Below are 22,853 nucleotides of genomic sequence, written 5' to 3'. Positions count from 1 at the left end.
TCCTCCTCACTGTCACCCTGCCATCCTCCTCGCCGACGCTGGACCTCCTCGCGTGCCCTTGTCCCCGTCGTCAACACCCTGTCGTCCTGCTCGCCGGTGCAGAACCTCCGCCTCGCTCTCGCCGTCGACGCCCTCCCCTCCCACTCCGGTAAGCCCCCCGCCCCCTCCTCCCCATGCCTAACCCGAAGGACGAGCCGCCGGCACCCGCCGGCGGGGACACCACCGCCGCCGTCGTGCCGGTGAGAAGGAGAAGTAGAAGAAGAGGAGGGGAGAAGTAGAAGAAGAGGAGGAGGAGTAGAAGAAGAGGAGAAGAAAAGGAAGAAGAAGAGGAAGAGAAGAAGATTTTTTTTGTCATTTAATTCCTATTGTTATTAGGTTTGTGCTAGATTATTAGGGTTAGTAATATTTAGAATTAGGTTAGGGTTACAAGAAGAAGAAAGATGAACAAAAATAAGAAAATAAGATTAGGAAAAAGGAAAATAAGAAGAGGAGGAGAAGAAAAGAAGAAAAAGGAGAATGAGAAGAGGAGGAGAGGAGAAGAGGAAAAATAGAAGAAGAGGAGAAGTAGAAGAAGAGAAGTTGAAGAAAAATAGGCGAAGAAGAAGCAGAGAAGAAAATAAGAAAGAAGAAGAAGAAGAAGAAGAAGACGACATTTCTACGTATATAGATGCTTAATTAGTGTTTTTTACATTATTGCTTAATTTTGCTATTGTATATGCTTAAGTGTTATTTGTAGAATATTTGGTGAATTTAGTGTTAGGTAGGTTAGTGCTAAATAGGTTCTTTGTGTTATTTAAATTTGTGTTATTAGGGTTAGGTAGTTAGTGTTAATTAATATATAGTTGAACTAGTTGATTTAATAAAACTACTTTATTTTACTATATATACAATTAGTTTATTTTTAGCAAGAGAATTAATAGAACTAGTTTATTTTTTTAGTTCATTTTACGATGCCTATCCCGCATCCTCGTCGTCGACTCGGCGGAGGACACCTTCTTGATCACAGGGGCCATGTCCGGGACTGGGCTCCGCCCGGCTGGTATTGGGAGGTGCTACCTTCCGGGGGGGCGTAGGTTGGTGAGGAGCCAGCCCGTTGTTGACCCGATCCTTGTTTGGTGGCGGTCGCGTGGGCCAGTGATGGTGCCGAGGCTTCCGGACACCGCGGAGGTGGTACGTCACCGTGTCAGCGAGGAGGATGAGCACGTCCGTCGCTACATGGTTGCGTTGGAGGGCAGGTTCTTCAGGGATCTCACTGGACCTATGATCCTGTGATGGTTCCTTCTCTTTGGGTGTCCACCGCCCGCGACGGTACACGTCGGGCGCTACGGTTCTAGCTGTATTAGTGATGCTATATGTATGATAGTATTCGAGGAGTATTAGTGATAATATTCGACGATGTACGGACACAAGAGATGATGTAGTTTTGCTTATAATTGAATGCATGCTAATTTGAATACTACTTTATTTTACGATTTGGTTTTGCTTATTGAATGCTCAAATTGGAAAAGTACTCCTACTTTGAATACTATGCAGAAATCTAGGAGTCCCGGGTGGAGCCACGACTAGGGACTAAAGTTGTTTCGGAACGGAGTTCCTGATAGAATAATTCTTTTTTGGTACAAAGTTCAACAAAGTCCTTTGACACTAGACAATGTGACATATGGAAGGGTAGATGAGATCAGGAAAAATAGGATCATTTTCTACACATCTAGAATGTCGCCATTTTGTTAAATCCTTAAAGGTTAAGAGAATCCGTTAGACATATTTTAGAGTTTAGGATCTAGCCAAGACCCGGGACTAAAGGTCCTCCTATATAAAACGACACTTTGAAGTTTCCAACCCCTCTTATATAGTTTGTTAGTTAATTAGTTAATCAAATGTCCGTTTTTGCAGAACTATGGATCCACATATCAGGAACCTCGAAGAGGAAGAACTTCTCGAATATATAATCAAAGACGGCCCCGACGTTGAACCAGCTGAATCTCCGTCGTCATATCTAAACCCCTTCGGATATGGAATGGAGGTCGACCGACACGAAGATGAAGCCGATGGGGCAGGAGATAGGTCCAATGACGGAGAAGGTGATAGCTCCACTGATGGAGAAGCCGGTGGAGAAGCCGGTGGAGAAATAATAAAGTCTGGCGAGGTATACATATGAAGTTCGACAATCACTTGTAATATGTGAAAAATATTGGAGATAGCTCTATATTGTATACATATACATTCATTTGACGAATGTTTCTCCCTCTTAGGCCTCCACATCGAGCAAAGCTACGAAACGAGGCCCGACTAAAAAGTTGGATGCACGGACGCATTACACCTTTGAGGTGATATTGCCTACGGGCGAAACCAAGCTTCCTAAGAATGTTGCTGACACATTCAAGAAGCAATGCGGAGTTCTCGTTAGGGATCACGTCCCGATCAGCGTTCGGTAGTGGAACAAGCGCAAAGGGGCAACCGATAGTGACAATGTCGCCAAAAGGTACAAAGATAATCTTTGGAATGATCTCATGTCACATTTCAACCTGCCAGAATGTGAGAATGAAGACGCCGCAAAAAAACTGAGGGCCAAAGTCAAGCAGTGGACTCTAAACAAGATGGCCGAACTGTTCCGTAGCTGGAAGAAGAAGCTATGGAAAAACTATCGGAAGACAAAGAAAGTGCCAGTATTCGAGGGGTATCTAGCCAAGCAGGCGAATCACTGGAAGGCATTTCAAGAGTACAAGGAGTCAGAAGATGCCAAGGCATTATCAGAAAAGAACAAGAAAAATGCCGACAAGAAGAAATATCACCACACGCTCGGGCCAGGGGGCTATGAGACTGCCATCCCAAAGTGGGATAAGAAAGAGCAAGATCTGCTAGCTAAAGGCATCATACCTGAACCCATCCATGATGAGTGGGAATTGAGAGCAAGAAATTGGTTCCTTGCGCATGGTGGTTTGTACGACGAAGAAACAGGGTACCTCATCTGCAGTGACGGTCTTAGGATACCCAGGGAGAATTGGAAAAAGATAGTGGAAGAAATTAAGGAGGGAAAAAGACAGTTCACTGCAGATAGAGAGAAAGATTTGCTCACACTGGTCCTCGGCAATGACGAACATGGAGGACGAACGCGAGGCTTCGGTCCTTCTTACCTGTGGTGGCTTGGGTTTGCCAGAGACCAAGACACTTACAGAAGCCGAACGAGAGCAAAGAAGCGACAGCAGGATGAGGAGAATGACAAGTTCAACCAGTTGCTTGCCAGGATTAACGAGCAACAGAAGCAGATTGATGAGCTTAGAGGAGTAGCGCGCTAGGAAGATCCTGCACTCGATATTACCGGTGCCCCATCTAAGCGGAAAAGCAGCGTGGCTGAATCTGAGGCCCCGCCCGACGATGCACGAAGAATGATAGAGGGCGGTCCCGGCTACCCCGTGGATGGAATCAAGGAGTCAACATCATGTGAACTCCATCAAAAATTCAAGAACATATCCATGAAGGTGGCCGTCGGACAAGCTTTACCTTCTGGCCCTGATGCACGCTGGCATGGCCGTGAGATTCCAGCTGGCTTTGCTAAAGTCGGGGTGGATGAAATCATGGCGGGGTTTCATGATATGGAGCTCGACATAGCTGGACCCAAAGATGAGAGGACACTCGGAGAAGTACTCGGTGGAGTCATCCTATGGGACAAGAACTACATCAAGCTTCCAGGCTCGGCCCCAAGGACAACACCGCCTCTGACTCGTCGCAGGTCACCTACACCTCCATCACCTCCAAGCCCTCCACATGACGATGGCCAGCACAACACTAGTCCATCTCGATCACCGTCGCCGGACTTGGGTCGTCCATCTCCGCCGCCGCCCGCTCCGGATACTAAGCGGAAGCGTGCCAGCAAGAATGCTCCGTCAATGAGTTCTAAGCAACGGAGCTCCCCAAAGCGCAAATTGTTGCCCCTCCCAAAGGTACCTCATGCTAATCTTCCTATCAGACCTTATGATCGTACCGACGAGGAAAACGCCAGGATAGCAAAGGAACATTATGATGCGCAGATGAAAAAGAAGGAACCCGAGCCCCGCCCGGAATACACCGAGAAGCAAATAGCATATGCAAAATACTTCACGACCCTTCCATCACAGTATGACTTACACCATAAGCCTGATGACTATACACGCACATTGCAGAAGGAAGGGAAAAAGAGCAGATCACGTGCAAGTGCAAGTGGGAGCAAATCAAGTTCAACTACAAGCAAAAAAAGATCAGACATTCCTCAGCTTGGACAACAGGCCAACAGTCGATCCCACCCCTCAGGGTGTTACCCGAGAATGTTCCCTCTCTGGTGCAGGGGCAAGATTTGGAATTAGCAAAGAAGTGGGCGGATGAATGGGGTATCCCGGTTGAAGACGTTCTGGCTTCCCAAGACGACAGGTTACCCAAGGATGTGGTAGCTCCTAAGCCACAGTTTGTCATGGGAGCGCCTTTGGTCAGCAAAGATGATCTCCCAAAAAATATGCGTTACTTGCATACATGGTACTTAAGTGAATCAAAGAATGGGAGAACGATGATCGTGGCGAGTGTCCCACGGGAGTACTACGGCCGCCCCGAAGAAATCAATATCGACTTTGATGAACTCTTCCAGATGTACAATGCCGACGCCCTCGACAAATCGCTTATGAGTTGCTATTATTTGTAAGTTTTTCAATTCGTTATCTACATATAACTTGTTTAGTTATTTCAATTCATTGTCTACATATAACTTGTACTCTATTATGCAAAATGAAGATTCTGGAATGTAAAATTAGGAACATCCTAAATATTGGGTTTATTGACCCAAATAAAATACATATAGCGACGCTAACTGATAAACCCAAGGAGACGGAAGAAAACCTTCTAAGCTTTCTAACAGATCAAAATTTCTGTGACCACATACTGTTTCCATACAACTTCAAGTGAGGGTCCTTACTCTGTTGTGTCCATTCACTTATAAGTGTAATTGATAAGTTACTGACACACATATATATATATACATGTGCAACTTCCATTGGATTCTGTTGGACATTCAAATTGATAAGGGAAGAGTTGATGCCTTCGACCCATTATCGAGACCATTGGAACAGTTCCAAAGCCTGCACGACATGCTTCAAGGGTAATTTCAATCATTCTTGCGCTCTATCGGTCTCTTTCGATGATTTTCTGATATATCAATTAATGAAAAACTTAGCAAATCATTTTCCTTGTCGGGCAGGGTTTGGAAGCGGTTCAAGTGCGTGACTCCCGGTATCGAGCCTGAGAAGCTGACCTTTAGAGCGGCTCAGGTAAGTAGTAGTATGATATACTTCTATTTTCAATACATTTATGATGCTAGATTATTATTTTGATTATATATATTCTATTCTCGTAAAGTGCAACCAGCAGCCACGGGGGACGCATCTATGCGGATACTATGTTTGCGAGACCATTCGCACGTTTACCTCTGAGCACATGGATTACAGATACGACGTAAGCAATGAACATTCACACCTCTATTTTTACCCGTCATTCTTTGTTACCATGATTGATATTCATATTCATCTCCTCTTCTTATATAATACACGGCCATGAGGGAGAAGTCCCTACCAGAGCAACACGCGATTGCTGTTGCAGAGGAGCTTGCGACCTTTCTGAGGATGGAAGCTATAGATGACAAAGGACGATTTAATGTAGCTAGGGGCCATTACTGATGTTGGTCCATGTAATCGAATAGACGGGCTCTAGTCCCAATAATTCAGATCTCCATATAATTGTATATATATGCTCGCTTGTAAGATAAGTTAATCTTATATGTATATATATATATATATGCATAAACATGTATTTAGAATTATATGAAAACTAATTCCCGAACACCAAACGAGGCATCACGTTAATCTCCCGAACACTTAAACCCTAAAACCCTAAAACAAACAAAATATGCAGAAACTCTTTAGTCCCGGTCCGTGTTAAGACCCGGGATTAAAGGGCCTGCCCCTGAGGGCGCTCCGAGGCGCCCACGTGGAGCACCTTTGGTCCCCGCTTGGACCAGGGCCGGGACTAAAGGTTAGGCCTTTAGTCCCGCCCCTTTGGTCCCGGTTGGTGAACCGGGACTAAAGCCCCTTACGGGCCGGGACTATAGGCCCTGTCCCCACTAAAGTCCCGGATGAGCTAGACGTCGAGATGGCTAAACCTCTGGGTGACCAGTGGGGCCCCGGACATCGCTCAGGTGGGACAAACACTCATGAGGAGCACTGGCCCGGCTTGTTGATTAAATTCCTCAGGGTAGCTATTCCCTATGCAGATTATTATTAAGTGATTAGAAAATTAACACGAATGTTGGGTCCTGCCGGACAAGTCTTAACACTACACGATTTATCAAGGGGGTCCCCGTAACAACCCCAAACGTGTTAGGAGCAATCATTATGGAATCAAACACCGGTAGCCGGTAACTATGGCGGCAATAACGGAACAAAACACCCGGCAAAAGGCTAGGCCTTCCGTTATTTACCAAGTATATAGGTGCATTAATTAAATAACAGATTTAACATAATGATATCAACTCATGTTATCACATGAGACAAGCACCTGCAACTAGCAACGCTAACATTAGAAGCTTAGCAAAGCCTACTTAGCCATTCAAGATTTGCTAGGAGGGGATAAGTGTTCGGGTTTCATGGCAATATCAAGAGGCAATTATTTCAGTGGTAGGCAGCGAGCATATGACGGAAGAAACGTAATCTAGCAAAACAAGTCTAGAGATGGAATCAAGGTCATATCATCTTGCCTGTGATGTCCTCAGCTTGGAACTTCTCTTGTTCGTCCTGCACGTACTCTCCCGAATCCACGTACTCGTTCTCCGATCCCGGTGCTACCCAACATGAAAATAACACCCAATGAATGACATCACCTCAAGATGCAACAAGCACATGATGCATGAGATGAATATGAACATGCATCTCTATTCTACTCACTAGCACAAGCATGAGAAGAAAATACAAGTTCCTGCACAGAACTGCACTCTAAGCTATCTTGACATGCATGAGGATGACATGAACATATGCGTCGCGTGAAAACGATGCAAAATCATATAAAGAACATTACAAACGGAGCTACGGAGCAACGAGAAACAATGAAACAGGAAATGAAGTGCTACATGCCAAATACATCACAACACACACCAATGGCATACTTATGGTATTTCCAGGTTGCCAAGACATAAAACAAACCAACATGGATGGGGTGGTGCAAAGAATAACACCACACCATCATCTATGCACTCACAATCATCAAAACACCAAAACTACACAATCTGCCATAAACAACATCATAGCAGTTTGTGAGCTACATGCAAAGCACCTACAGTCATCCAAATATGCCAAATAAGATATGTGGCACAAGCTATCCAAGAGTACTACAAGCACAAGCAAAAATATAATGCAAAGGAGTTTCACACAGAAAGTTACACAACTGCTAACTTGGCAAAAAATATCAGTTTTCAGGGACTTAGTGAAAATTCCAGAGTCTCATTAGCTGTTTATGCTCTGAAGCATTTTGACAGCACCCAAAACAATATCTACATGACTCCAAATGGAATGAAAATTTACAGAGAGCTAGACAAACACAAAAGCTACAACTTCCCAGTTGAAAGCTAAGGCTGAATCGCAACACATGGACCTGCACAAGCTCAAAAACACGAGAAGAAAATATAAGCAGATTCTCAGACTTAGTGAAAATCACATATTTTCACTAATCTGGAATTTCAGCCACATGCCTACTTTGACTAAGCACCACTTGCACATATGAATTCCTAAGCATGAAACAAAAGCAACAAGTGGTAGAGGGGGTCACCCTCTAATGCCACAACAAGGAATCAACCTCTTGGGCTCACCACAACTCATGAGACCAAGCTCCAAACATAGAACAAATCTGAAATATGTCATCTCCAGAAAATGTTCCAAATGCAAAACTGACTTCACCAATGGAATCCTGGGATGTTTCTACCCCAAAATCATATATAATAACTATGTACTTGCATAGAACAAAAGGGCACAAACTAGTAAAGAAAACCTACATAGAATCACATATAGTGAATAGTGCATCATCACATGTGCAATTTACTAGATCAACAACTACACAAGCTCTTGCACATGTCCACAACATCAATGGTGCACATGAGGGGTAGACCTCATGCTTATGTGCCTTGGCACACCACCATACACTCACATGTATCAAGCACAACATAACTAAAACACCTACACATGATATTGAGGACACACACACTAGTTGACACCATATCTTCTACACCCCTACCATATGAACATGCACATAAGCTTATCAAGGCCAACATAACTTGGGCATGTGTGTGACACTCACACACATGCACACACACACACAATAACACATGATCAACTAACTACACACACACACTCACACAAGGTATGTGGGGAGGGGGGAAACCCATCCACACACACACACACACACACTTGTGCATCAAAGGGCACAAGACTAGTGGAAAACGGGCCTTTGGCCTGGACCCTTTAGTCCCGGCCTCCATCTGGGCCGGGACTAAAGGCCCGGCCACGTCGCCCCAAATCGCAATGCCGCCCACGAGGCTTTGGTCCCGGCCCGTAAGGAGCCTTTAGTCCCGGTTTGTGTCTCAAACCGGGACTAAAGGGCTACGCGGTGTGCAGCCCGCATGTGCGACACCACAGCAAGGAACAACGCCACAACAACGAAGAACTGCGTGCTCCTCTCTGAACAGAGAAGCACGGCAACTACTCTGGCGGATCTATCTGAGGGAAAGGGAGGAAGGAGGCTTGCTCTCACCTAGGGAAGGAAGGAGAGGCTTGGAGGAGAAGCTTGGAGAGGATCGACGGCGATCTGAAGGGGAAGAAGAGGCGTTGTGCAGAACCGAAGAAGAGGACGAAGACCGACGGGTGCACGACGATGGCGAGCTCCTTACCATCGGTGAGGTCGCTCCTCGACCTCAGCGACGGCGGGAATGGAGCACGGGGTCCAGCCCCGAGCCCATGGACATGGCGGCGGCACCGGATGACGACGGGAGCAGCGGTAGACGTCGACGGGACACTGCTCTCTCTCTCTGCTAGAAGCTACAGATCTTACCTTGGGGGAGAAAGAGAGAAGGGAGAAGGAGTGGCAACGTGATCAGGGGAAGATGGAACCCTAGGGAAGGGGGGCACGCACGCCAAGGCTATATGAGGGGGCCTCAACGTATGTATCCCTCACGGCGGCTCGCTCTCTCTCTCTCTCTCTCTCTCTCTGAAGCAGTACGGAAAGCGGGCACGGGGTAGACGGCGTCACGAAGGATAAAGAGGGACGCCAGCTGGGCTGCCGCGCGGTGGAGAGGAGACGGAATGGGCCACGCAGGGGGGAGGGAGCCCACCAGTGCGCCATATAGAAGGAAAAATAAAACTTGGGGGCTTTCTATTTTAAAAACAACAGAGAAAGGGAAAAATAATCCCTGAGCAAACTGATGATGCTAAAAATATAATAAACACACCCCTGGACATAAGATAAAACAACCTATTTAGTAAAAATTGAAACAGGATTTTAGGAGCAAGTAAATATTTACAAAACAGGATTTGTTTGAACTGTTTTGTGAATATTTGCACCTTTAAGACTTGGATCAAAACAACAACTTCACATCTACAAATCCATCACAAAAATATGCTAAACCTTGGGCATTTTTAAAACAAGGAAGAGACAAGTGAAAATAGAGCTTAGAATAAAGAGAGGGGGGAAGTTTTAAAACCTAGAGCAACCACATAGCATTACTACTAGCAATGCACCACTCCAACTCTCACACACACTATCATCACATTACATAATCACCAAAGCACATACACACATATATTCACAAGGCACCAACACAAGACAAGGACATGAAATGATATGGCATGCATTCATGCAAAGGAAGAGTATACAAAGTGACACCACATGAAATCATATGCATAGGATAGCTCTCATATCAATGACAAGGTGGACCCACATAGAGAAGGTTCCAAAAAGGGAAAGATACACTATTGGGGCATTACACGTGATGAATACCAGAGAGCTTCTCCTCAGTCTTCGTCAAAAGGTATTTCAAAATCACAAGTGGGTCAAACGCCAGTTCGGCGCCATTGTGAAAACCCTCACTGAGACCGAGAATGCCTTGAAGCTTAATCATCATTATCTTCATGAGGTTTTTGATCGCACCTGGGCCACACTGGCTCATTTGAAGACTCCAGCAGAACTTGAAGAATTGGAGTTTGCACAGGACTTCGACTCGTCATGGCCGCCAAAGAAGAAATTCAGGCCAATTCCAGTTCCAGACCTTGAGGACAGTTCGTTTTCTTCATTCCGCACTGCAGAATCAGATGAAGACCAACAAGACACTACCACTGGTCCAAGGAGGAAGTCTACTCCCAAGAATCCTCACGAGTCTTCCTCAACTGCCAAGAATTGAAAGTCTTCACGGGGCGTTAGTCCTAAGTTTTGTCCATTTTCATCACTTGATGACAAAGGGGGAGAAATCTGAGATTTAGTCTTCACGCGGGATATATTTTGGGGCTTACGAACTTTATTTAAGTTACAAACTCTTGGCTCTTCTGAAGTATTTTATGTAATGAGTTGTAACTTAAGCCCGATGGTACTCTGACGCTTTTGAACGTTTTTCTTCGCATGCTTATTCCTCAAAATAATTAATGCACACATGCTGGAATTCGTCAGATACCATTTCTCATCATGCATTCTCAATTTCTTCATACTATATGTCAAATGTATGCATGATTTACAAGACTCGGGCGGGAGATCTCCATGATATAAATCATCAATGTGCATTTGCTGTAAAATGCAAAATCCTGAAGATATGCACATCTTCAGAGGGAGTCTCTCAGAATCTTGATTTCAAATTCCTCAAATGAGTATTTACACTTCATATTTTTAACCCCGTTGAAGACTTAACCTAATTGTCATCAACCACCAAAAAGGGGGAGATTGTAAGTGCATCTAGTGCCCCTTAGTGATTTTGGTGGTTTGAATACTTATAGGTTAAGTATCTAATGTGTTCATGAGTGTACACAGGATCTATAAGTCGCTTAGGAGTTTGAAATATTCGATGAATATCGACCCCTAAAAATGTATATCTTCGGCTGAAGAAATTGGTCTGAAGCTGAAGAATTGAATCGTGAAGAAATTGCGATGAAATTGATATTCCTCATGAAGAAATTGAAGATGAGGAATTCGGTGTGTCCTGAAGAAAAGCAATCTGAAGATTTTGAAGCATGAAGATGTATTCTGTCTGTTTTATTTTCTTCACCTTTGAGTCATAGCAACACCGTACTGTTAAAGGGGGTCAAAGTAACACGTCGGAATGAATTTCCTCATGATGCTCAACCCAAGCATAATCCTACCAAAAGCCTTGCTAGCAGTCCCCTGGCAATGGCACCAGAAAAGAACTGCTTCCAGTTGCTCAACAATTAGCAATTGTCTTGCAATGGCCCACCAGCGTGTGGGATCGCGGCAGTTTTCGAGGGTAGAGTATTCAACCCAAATTTGTTGGTTCGACACGATGCGAGTGAAAGGATATTCTCCAGTATTAGCAGTTGAGTTGTCAGCTCAACCACACCTGAAAGATTAGTATCTGCAAGCGGAGTATAAGCAGCAAAGGTAGAATGATAGCAACGGTGCTAGGAAAGAATCTGTTGACGGCAGATTATCCCTAACTGAAGTATCAATGGCGCCAGAAAAGTATTGTAGCAGGTAGCAGTAGTGTAATGAGTAACAGCAGTGGCAAGGAACAGCAATAGTGACAACAGTAGCAAGTAGCAATAGTAGCAAGTAACAGTAGTAGCAACAGTAGTGGCGGCAGCAGCAGGACAAAGCCAGTGACAGTAGAAGCAAGTAACAGTAGCAGCAACAGTAGTAACAGCAGTAGCAGCAGAGCAAGTAACAGTAGCAGCAAGTAACAGTAGCAGTGGGACAAACTCGTAGGCAATGGATCGGTGATTTGTTGGATGACATTCATCATGCAACAGTTATAACACGGAGAGATATGTGGCGAGCTCTCGTTCGTCAATGTGATGTAGGCATGCATTCGTGTGTAGTCATACGCGCTTAGGGAAAAGAACTTGCATGACATCTATTGTCCATCCCTCCAGTGGCAACGAGGTCCAAATGGATACTACGGGATATTAAGGTTCTCCTTTTAATAAAGAACCGGACCAATGCATTAGCACTTGGTGAACACATGAACTCCTCAAACTATGGTCATCACCGGGAGTGGTTCCGGTTATATAGCCGGATCATAACACATAGTAGGTAACTACAATTTGCAAGATTGGATCTAAAACACACATATATTGGTGACAACATAATAATTTCAGATCTGAAATCATGGCACTCGGGCCCTAGTGACAAGCATTAAGCATGGCAAAGTAGTAGCAACATCACTCTCAGAACATAGTGGATACTAGGGATCAATCCCCGTCAAAACTAACTTGATTACATGATAGATCTCATCCTACTCATCACCGCCCAGCGATCCTACGAATAGATTACCCACGAACGATGAAGAGCTTCATGGAATTGGAGAGGGAAGAAGGTTGATGATGACGATGGCGACGATCTCCTTGATCCGGAGCTCAAAACGGACTCCAGATCTGCCCTCCAGGGCAAGAACAAGATGTGGCGGCGCCTCTGGATCGTGAAAGGCGATGAAATCTTCTCTCTTGATTTTTTTCGGGACGAAAGGGAATAAATAGCGTTGGAATTGGGGGGGGCAGAGCCACGTGGGCCCCACAAGCCTGGTGGCCGTGGCCAGGGGGGAGGCCGCGGCCACAGGGCTTGTGGCCCACTGACCCGTCCTCTCCGGTGGATCTTTGCGCGGGTATTTTTCATATTTTCCTGAAATATTCTCTGTAAATTTTCAGTACGTTCCGAGAACTTTCATTTCTGCACAAAAACAACACCATGGTAATTCTGCTGAAAACAGCGTCAGTCTGGGTTAGTTCCATTCAAATCATGCAAATTAGAGTCCAAAACAAGGGCAAAAGAGTTTGGAAAAGTAGATACGATGAAGACATATCAACTCCCCCAAGCTTAAAACCTTGCTTGTCCTCAAGCAACTCAGTTGACAAACTGAAAGAGAAAGAAAAACTTTGACAAACTCTATTCGATCTTGTAGTTGCAACTATGTCTAACTCATAACCAGAATTTCAGCAAGATCACAAGTTAACCACATAAGCAAGTGACACATAGGTCTCACGGTAAACTAATATCAATAGCATAATCAGCTAGCGAGCAAATAATAATGAGTTTCAGATACCAACAATTCAATCAAAACAAGCATGAAGCAATATGAATGGATGGTATCTCGCTAGCTCTTTCTAAGACCGCAAAACATAAATGCAGAGCACTTTCAAAGATCAAGGGCTGACTAAACATTGTAATTCATAGCAACGAAGATCCAGTCATAGTCATACTCAATATCAATCAAAAGCAAAGCATAAAAATGACAGATGTGCTCTCTAATTGGTGCTTATATAAGAAGAGGATGACTCAACAGGAAAATAAATAGACATGCGCTTCGCAGAGGAAAGCATTGATTTGCACAGGTGCCAGAGCTCAAGCTTTGAAAACAGAGATAATAATTTTGGGTGGCATGCTTTCATTGTCAACGCAATGACCAAGACTTCTCAATATCTTCCATGCTACTCATGCTATAGGCGATTCCCAAACAGAAAAGTAAAGTTTTAACTCCCCCACCACCAATCAATCACACTCCACGGCTAGCTGAATCCTCGGATACCGTCCATACTAACATCAGTCCGGGGGAGTCTTGTTTTATAGTTATGTTTTCCATTTAAGCGTGCAACTGGGCATTCCAATTACCAGCCCCTTTCTCTTGAATGACAGTGAATAAACACATGTCGAGGATAACACGCCTAACATGGAAGATACCAATAGCCCCCTGTCACCACATGAGCGGTTCGGGCATGCAAAACAGATTATTTCTTGAAGGTTTAGAGAATGGCACATGCAAATTTACTTGGAACGGCAGGTAGATACCGCAAATAGGTAGGTATGGTGGACTCTCATGGAAAAACTTTTTGGTTTATGGAAGTGAATGCACAAGCAGTATTCCGCTTAGTACAAGTGAAGGCTAGCAAAAGACTGGCAAGCGACCAACTAGAGAGCGACAACAGTCATCAAGATGCAATGAGTTTGACTAACATTGAGTGCAAGCATGAGCAGGATATAAATCACCATGAACACGAACATCATAGAGGCTATGTTGATTTTGTTTCAACTACATGCATGAACATGCGCCAAGTCAAGCCACTTGAATCATTTAAAGGGGAATACCATCCTATCATACTACATCATAGTCATCTCAAAATCTATGTTGGCATTCAAGACAAACCATTATAAGCTACTAGCTAATTAAGCATGGCATCAGAAACTATGATCTCTAAGTTGTCATTGCAAACATGGTTCTCTCTCAACAAACTGAATCTGGGACGACAAGCTAGTCATATTTACAAAAACAAAATAGATAGAATTCATACCAACTTTTCCAGTCTGAGTCACTTCATCATATATCATCATTATTGCCTTTCACTTGCACGATCGAACGATGTGAACAATAATAAGAGTGCTCGTGCATTGGACTAAGCTGAATCTGCAGACAAACACAAAGGAGAAGACAAAGTAATATGGCTCTTTAACAAATGAACAGGTATACATGCGAAACATTGTAAACATGGTCTTCTACCTCGACTCAAAGAAAAAGAAAACTATTTACATGGGAAAGCTCCCAACAAGCAAAAGAAGGAAGGAAAATCTTTTTGGGTTTTCTCAAAAGGACACAAAACAAGAAAACAAGAAAACGAAAATAAACTAGCATGGATAATACAGTGGCAAAGTGTAAACACCGACTAACAAAGTGAAAGCATAAGCATGAATGTAAAGTTGGTGCAAACACGTACTCCCCCAAGCTTAGGATTTTGGCCTAGCTTGGTCTACTCCCAAGGCTGGTCCGGGTGATACCCAAAATCATAATCGGGGTTATACGGGAGCGCTGCAGCCAAAGTTGTCAGAATCGCGATTCTGAATCGGATCGGGGCTCCGTTGCTCAGATCGTGAATCGTAGAATCTTAACTATGAGGATCGTAGAAACTTAGATTCTATGAGCAAAATCGTAGAATCGGAGGGGCTAGTTTGGATCGTAAGATCGTAAGATTCTAAGACTTGAGTCACGATTCTGACAACTTTGCCTGCAGCCACTGCCTGAATAGCTGCCTCACGGAGACGAGCAGCCGTCGCCTCCCTCTCATACTCCTTTGTCTCTCCTATGGTTATGTAATATCTTCATTTTACCTGAAAGTCAAAGAAAGCAGGAGCAGGAAGGGAAACATGGAAAACACGCTGCCGGTTAAATATCAATCGGTATAGGAGGGATTCATCATCCCTCTCAAGGAACTGGTAGCGTGTCATAGCGACGCGGTCAAGGAAAGCTGTATGGAGCGGGGGATCTCCTGCGCGGATGGGTACTCCAAGAAAATTTGTTATGCGAGTGGCATAGATGCCGCCAAAGAAATCCCCATCAATAGCATTCTTATTCAGCCTACTTGCCATAATAGCTCCCATGTTGAAGCTTTTTTCACCCGTCACCGCGCTCTTAAGGATACTAAGGTCGGATGCGCATAGGTGACAATGTTCAACCTTGCCGTTAATGCATCTACCTATGAAGAGGGCAAAGTAGTGCAAGGCAGGGAAATGAATGCTTCCTATGGTAGCTTGCGTGATGTCTCTAGTTTCTCCAACAGTTATACTAGAGACAAAATCTCTAACCGAAGACTTAGCAGGATCATTAAGACTACCCCCATCGGGTATCTTGCAAATCCTATTAAAATCCTCTAAATCCATGGTGTAGGATTTATCATATAGATCAAACAGTATGGATGAGTCACGGCCAACTGAAAATTTAAATCTACGCACGAAAGAGGCAGTGAGCAAAGCATACTGTTCACATTTATCTGAGAGGAATTCTTCTAACCCGGCATTGCGGACAAGTGTATCAAACTCATCCTTGAAGCCTGGTTCGATCATGAACTCATCGGAAGGCCATTCAATGGTTGTACCGGTGCGTCCCTTAGTTAATAAGGATCGGGCTCCCGAATAGAAAGACGGGGACCCTACTTACTTAAGGAACCACCATGAAACTTCCTCCTGAACATAATTTCTTTTTGCTGAAACTTTTGAAGTTCAAGAGAAAAGTGAATAAAGACCAACCACACCTTGTAGCAACTACTCCTACTAGTGCCTAGAGACCGTATCACGCGCTAAAACTACTTGGGACCAGCTAAAATCAACATTTCAAGCTCAAGAACACGGTCACCAAGGTAGCAAGAATACGCGAAGGATAAAGCACTAGAGTAGAAACTAATTGGACCAATGGAGGAGTCACTTACCAAGGAGTAATTTCCCCAAAACGGTTTGGAGAATGGTGCTTTGAGCAAGGAGATCGAAAATCATAGCCAAATGAGCAAGAACACGAGTTTGAGCTGTGAAACGATTTTTTCTGGAAGTAGAAGAAGAGGATGGGAGCTAAAATGAGTGGAGGGGGTCCCCGTGGGCCCCACAAGCTTGGTGGCCACGGCCAGGGGAGGAGGCCGCGGCTACAGGGCTTGTGGCCCACTTGTGTGGCCCCCAAGCCAGCTCTCAGTCCCAGTATTTTTCAAAAAATCCAGAAAAAATCATATTTGATTTTCAGGACCATCGGAGAACTTTCATTTTCGGGTACTTTTCTCCGGGACGCTAAAACAGAAAACAAGAAAAACTAAACTAAATCTATCATTTTTCTTCTAAGCAACAGCAAGTGAAAACTTAAAACATAGGTATGTGACTCCTTGATTCATCCATTTCATGGTCATCGAAAGAAATCCATCAATGGGGTTGATCAAATCCCCTCGACAAAACTTTTTCGAATCGCAAAAGGAAACGAAGAATTGTCGAATAGCCACTAAGTCACCTCAATGGGGATATGAATCTCCCCAACAAGCAAATCATACTTCATCTTAACACGAGGAATAGGGCATTCAAAGCTTCCAATAAGAATCAATGAAGTTTTTTCGATAGCATTGATACAATGTACTTGATATCGTTTCTTCGGAAAGTGCATTGTATGCTCATTACCGTTGACATGGAAGGTGGCATTGCCTTTGCTGCAATCTATAACAGCCCTTGCGATGTTTAAGAATGGTCTTCCAAGAATGATCGCCATGGCATCATCCTCAGGAATATCCAGGATAACAAAGTCTGTTAAGATAGTAACGTTAGCAACCACAACAGGCACATCCTCGCAAATGCCGACAGGGAAAGCAGTTGATTTGTCGGCCATTTGCAGAGAAATTTCAATGGGTGTCAACTTATCCAGTTCAAGTCTACAATAAAGAGAGAGAGGCATAACACTAACACTGGCTCCAAGGTCACATAAGGCAGTTCTTACATAGTTTCCTTTAATGGAGCAAGGTATAGTGGGCACTCCGGGATCACCAAGTTTCTTAGGAGTTCCACCTTTGAAAGTGTAATTGGCAAGCATGGTGGAGATCTCAAGATCTGGTATCTTCCGTTTATTGGTCACGATATCTTTCATTTACTTGGCATATGAAGACATTTTGAGCATATCAATTAACCGCATCTGCAGAAAGACGGGTCTCAACATTTCAATAAAGCGCTCAAAATCCTCATCATCTTTTTTCTTGGATGGCTTAGGAGGAAAGGGCATAGGTCTCTGAACCCATGGCTCCCTTTCTTTACCATGCTTCCTAGCAGCGAAGTCATTCTTATCGTATCTCTTAGGTTGTAGGTTATCAGGATTAACCGTAGGTTCAATCTCCACATCCTTATCATTGCTAGGTTGAGCATCATTATGAACATCGCTGTCCATATTGTCACCAGGTTCATGTTCATCACCAGATTGTGTTTCTGCATCAGACGCAGAAATATCATTTGGTTCTTCAGGTGTGATAGTACTTGGTGAACTGACATGTAGGTCTCTATCATCCTTCTTCTTATTCTTAGGATGACTGGGTGTATCAACATTAATTCCTTGAGAATCTTGATCAATTCTCTTGGGATGGCCTTCACGATACAAAGGTTCCTGAGTCATTTTGCCTCCTCTAGTAATGACTCTGACAGAGTTGTCATTTAATTCATTGAGCAAGTCATTCTGAGCTTTAAGTACTTGTTCTACCTGAGTAGTAATCATAGAGGCATGTTTACTCAGAAGCTTCAGATCATTGACATTTCTGTCTACACAAGCACTTAAATGACTAAGCATACGAGTACTTTGTTCCAATTGTCTGCTAACATAATCATTGAAACTCTGTTGTTTAGCAACAAAGTTGTCAAATTCATCAAAGCATAGGCTAGCGGGTTTGTCAAAAGGAATATCACTCTCATTGAATCTACGCAGAGAATTCACCTCTACTACTTGTATCGGGTTATCAAGACCAAGGATCTCTTCGATAGGCGGTAGATTTTTGACTTCTTCAGATCTAATGCCTTTCTCTTGCATAGATTTCTTGGCTTCTTGCATATCTTCGGGACTGAGGAATAGAATACCTCTTTTCTTAGGAGTTGGCTTAGGAGGTAGTTCGGGAATAGTCCAAGCATTATCGTTGATCAAGATGTTATTCAGTAGGATCTCAGCTTGTTCTACAGTTCGTTCCCTAAAAACACAACCGGCACAACTATCTAGGTGGTCTCTAGAAGCATCGGTAAGTCCGTTATAGAAGATATCAAGTATCTCGTTCTTCTTAAGAGGGTGATCAAGCAAAGCACTGTGTAGCTGGATGAGCCTCCCCCAAGTTTGTGGGAGACTCTCTTCTTTGAGTTGAGCAAAGTTGTATATTTCCTGCAAGGCAGCCTGCTTCTTATGGGCAGGGAAATATTTCTCACAGAAGTATTAGACCATATCCTGGGGACTACTCACACATCCAGGAGCAAGAGAAGTGAACCAGGCTTTAGCGTCATCCTTTAGAGAGAAAGGAAACAGCTTAAGGATATAGTAGTAGCGGATCTTCTCCTCACTAGGGAAAAGGATGGCTATATCCATTAGTTTGGTAAGATGGGCTACGACCGTCTCAGACTCATAACCGTGGAAAGGATCAGATTCGACTAGAGAGATTATCTCAGGGTTGACAGAGAATTCATAATCCTCATCGGTGATAAAGATAGGTGAGGTGGCAAACTTCGGGTCGTATTTCATCCTAGCTTTCAGAGATTTTTCCTTCCACTTGAGAAGTAATTTCTCAGCGTCATAGGCATCCTTACACGCAAGAAAATCCTAAGCTATCTCTCCCTCCATAACGTAACCCTCAGGTATATCAGGCAATTCATATCTAGGAGAGCTAGATCTAGCATGAGCAAAAGCAGGTTCTATCTCAATAGTATCGGCAATTTTAGAAGCATCACGAGCATTGGCAGTAACTCTAGCAATATGAGCATCAAGGAATACCCCTAGTGGCATATCACGCAAAGTAGTATCTCTAGTAGTATCAAGCATAGCATCATCAGGCAAAATAGCATCTCTAGCATCATCAGGCAAGGCAGTATCAAGCATAACATCATGGATAGCAGTATCAGGCATAGTATCTCTAGCAGTATCATGCATAGTATCTCTAGAAGTAGCATCATAAGCATCATCAAGCACAGGCGACATATCAAGATTTCTAGCAGGAGGTGGTGTCGCAAACTTACTCATAACTGAAGGTGAATCAAGTGCAGAGCTAGATGGCAGTTCCTTACCTCCCCTCGTAGTTGAGGGCAAGACTTTGGTTCTTGGATCTTTCAAATTCTTCATAGTGATCAGCAGATATAAATCCCAAGTGACTCAGAGAATGTAGCTATTCTCCCCGGCAACGGCGCCAGAAAAGAGCTGCTAGCAGTCCCCTGGCAATGGCACCAGAAAAGAACTGCTTCCAGTTGCTCAACAATTAGCAATTGTCTTGCAATGGCCCACCAGCGTGTGGGACCGCGGCAGTTTTTGAGGGTAGAGTATTCAATCCAAATTTGTTGGTTCGACACGATGGGAGTGAAAGGATATTCTCCAGTATTAGCAGTTGAGTTGTCAGCTCAACCACACATGAAAGATTAGTATCTCCAAGCAGGATATAAGCAACAAAGTAGTATGATAGCAACGGTGCTAGGAAAGAATCTGTTGACGGCAGATTATCCCTAACTGAAGTATCAATGGCACTAGAAAAGTATTATAGCAGGTAGCAGCAGTGTAACGAGTAACAGCAGTGGCAAGGAACAGCAATAGTGACAGCAGTAGCAAGTAGCAATAGTAGCAAGTAACAGTAGTAGCAATAGTAGTGGCAGCAGCAGCAGGACAAAGCAAGTGACAGTAGCATCAAGTAACAGTAGCAGCAACAGTAGTAACAACAGTAGCAGCAGAGCAATTAACAGTAGCAGCAAGTAACAATAGCAGTGGGACAAACTCGTAGGCAATGGATTGGTGATTTGTTGGATGACATTCATCATGCAACAGTTATAACACGGAGAGATATGTGGCTAGCTCCCGTTCGTCAATGTGATGTAGGCATGCATTCCGTGTGTAGTCATACGTGCTTAGGGAAAAGAACTTGCATGGCATCTATTGTCCATCCCTCCCATGGCAGCGGGGTCCAAATGGATACTACGGGATATTAAGGTTCTCCTTTTAATAAAGAACCGGACCAACGCATTAGCACTTGGTGAACACATGAACTCCTCAAACTATGGTCATCACTGGGAGTGGTTCCGGCTATTGTCACTCCGGGGTTGCCGGATCATAACACATAGTAGGTAACTACAACTTGCAAGATCGGAACTAAAACACACATATATTGGTGACAACATAATAATTTCAGATCTAAAATCATGGCACTCGGGCCCTAGTGACAAGCATTAAGCATGGCAAAGTAGTAGCAACATCAGTCTCAGAACATAGTGGATACTAGGGATCAATCCCCGTTAAAACTAACTCGATTACATGATAGATCTCATCCTACTCATCACCGCCCAGCGAGCCTACGAATAGATTACTCACGAATGATGAAGAGCTTCATGTAATTTGAGAGGGAAGAAGGTTGATGATGACGATGGCGACGATCTCCTTGATCCGGAGCCCAAAACGGACTCCAAATCTGCCCTCCAGGGCAAGAACGGGATGTGGCGGCGCCTCTGGATCGTGAAACGTGATGAAATCTGCTCTCTTGATTTTTTTTCGGGACGAAAAGGAATAAATAGCGCTGGAATTGGGGGCGGCAGATCCACGTGGGCCCCACAGCCCTGGTGGCCACGGCCAGGGGGGAGGTCGCGGCCACAGGGCTTGTGGCCCACTGGCCCGTCCCCTCCGGTGGATCTTTGCGCAGGTATTTTTCATATTTTCCAAAAATATTCTTCGTAAATTTTCAGGACGTTCCGAGAACTTTCATTTCTGCACAAAAACAACACCATGGTAATTGTGCTAAAAACAACGTCAGTCCGGGTTAGTTCCATTCAAATCATGCAAATTAGAGTCCAAAACAAGGGCAAAAGAGTTTGGAAAAGTAGATGCGATGGAGATGTATCTAGCCTCAAGTGAGGAATATGAGAGACATGAGGACTCTCACAGTTGAGGGTCCCGACCGTTACCGCAAGTCGCGCCACATGAGTGATCTTATCCACACCAACGGTCATATTATTTAAGGGCATTAATGTCAAATCATGTCGGGATGCTCCCAGGCTATAAATAGCCGCCCCCACAACCATTAGGTGGTTGGCTGCTCCGTTGGAAACTGACACTTGTCATAAGAGCAACCCAAATTCCTCAAAGTCTTCGAGAGTAATTCATCAGTGAGGAAATACCCCAAACACCAAACCACAAACCGAAAACCAAGTGATTGAGCATCACTGAAGAAGTTGTTCTTGTGTGGGACTGAAGCATTTTACCTTTGAGGACTGTGCATCCTCCAGAAGGTTAGGCGTCATGGTCTAGATCAATCCAGCAGTCAATTGTGGATCACCAGGTGATCAAGTTTGTGAGGGTTTGGAAGTCTGCCCTGAAGACTTACCACGAGTGTTGGGCAAGGACTGTGTGTTCTTAGCTCAAGGAGAATACGGTAGGGACTGTGTGTATTTTGATTTCAATACCAAGCCGCTCGAAACCAGATGTACAACTGTCACAGCAGTTGGAACTAGGTCATCAACCACTGTCTTCACTGTGAAACGGGTTCTATTTCTTCAACTCTTTCAATTCCTCACATTGTATGTTGAAGACTTTCATTGCCACTGTTTGAAGAATTTGTTGAAGACTTTCTCTGAAATTCCTCAACCCAAAATTCTTCACCCGCTGTCTCTGTGCCTGCATACTGTGCAAACTGATATTCATATTCTTTACCTTGAAAAACTGTTGTAGTGATACTTTGCACTCCTGATCCTTTGCTGTTTCCGCTGCAAGTTAGTCATCAGTGAGGAATTTCCTCAATGATGAAATTATAAAAATCTCCTATTCACCCCCCCCCCTCTAGTCGATATAACGCACTTTCATATACTTTATTCTTTCTCTTTAGGGAATCCCAATAACTCCTACGAAAGTAAGCAGTACACCTCACCCTGTCATGGTTCGAGCCTTTACGTGGCCACCGTCGTCGGGCTCCCACTCCTCCACCCGCCAACGACCGGTGTGGAGGGACGATGGCGACGACAATGACCCTATCTGTATCTCAAATTTGTTTTGAGGAACCAAATGTCTACTTCTTGTAAACTTGAGGGATCAAAAACATATTTATCTCTAGTGATAATATCATGTTAATAGAATACTTTTGACACGA

The sequence above is a fragment of the Hordeum vulgare genome, chromosome 1H, assembly GCF_904849725.1.
Source record: "Hordeum vulgare subsp. vulgare chromosome 1H, MorexV3_pseudomolecules_assembly, whole genome shotgun sequence".
Lineage (NCBI taxonomy): Eukaryota > Viridiplantae > Streptophyta > Magnoliopsida > Poales > Poaceae > Hordeum > Hordeum vulgare.
Note: the sequence above shows the minus strand (reverse complement) of the source record.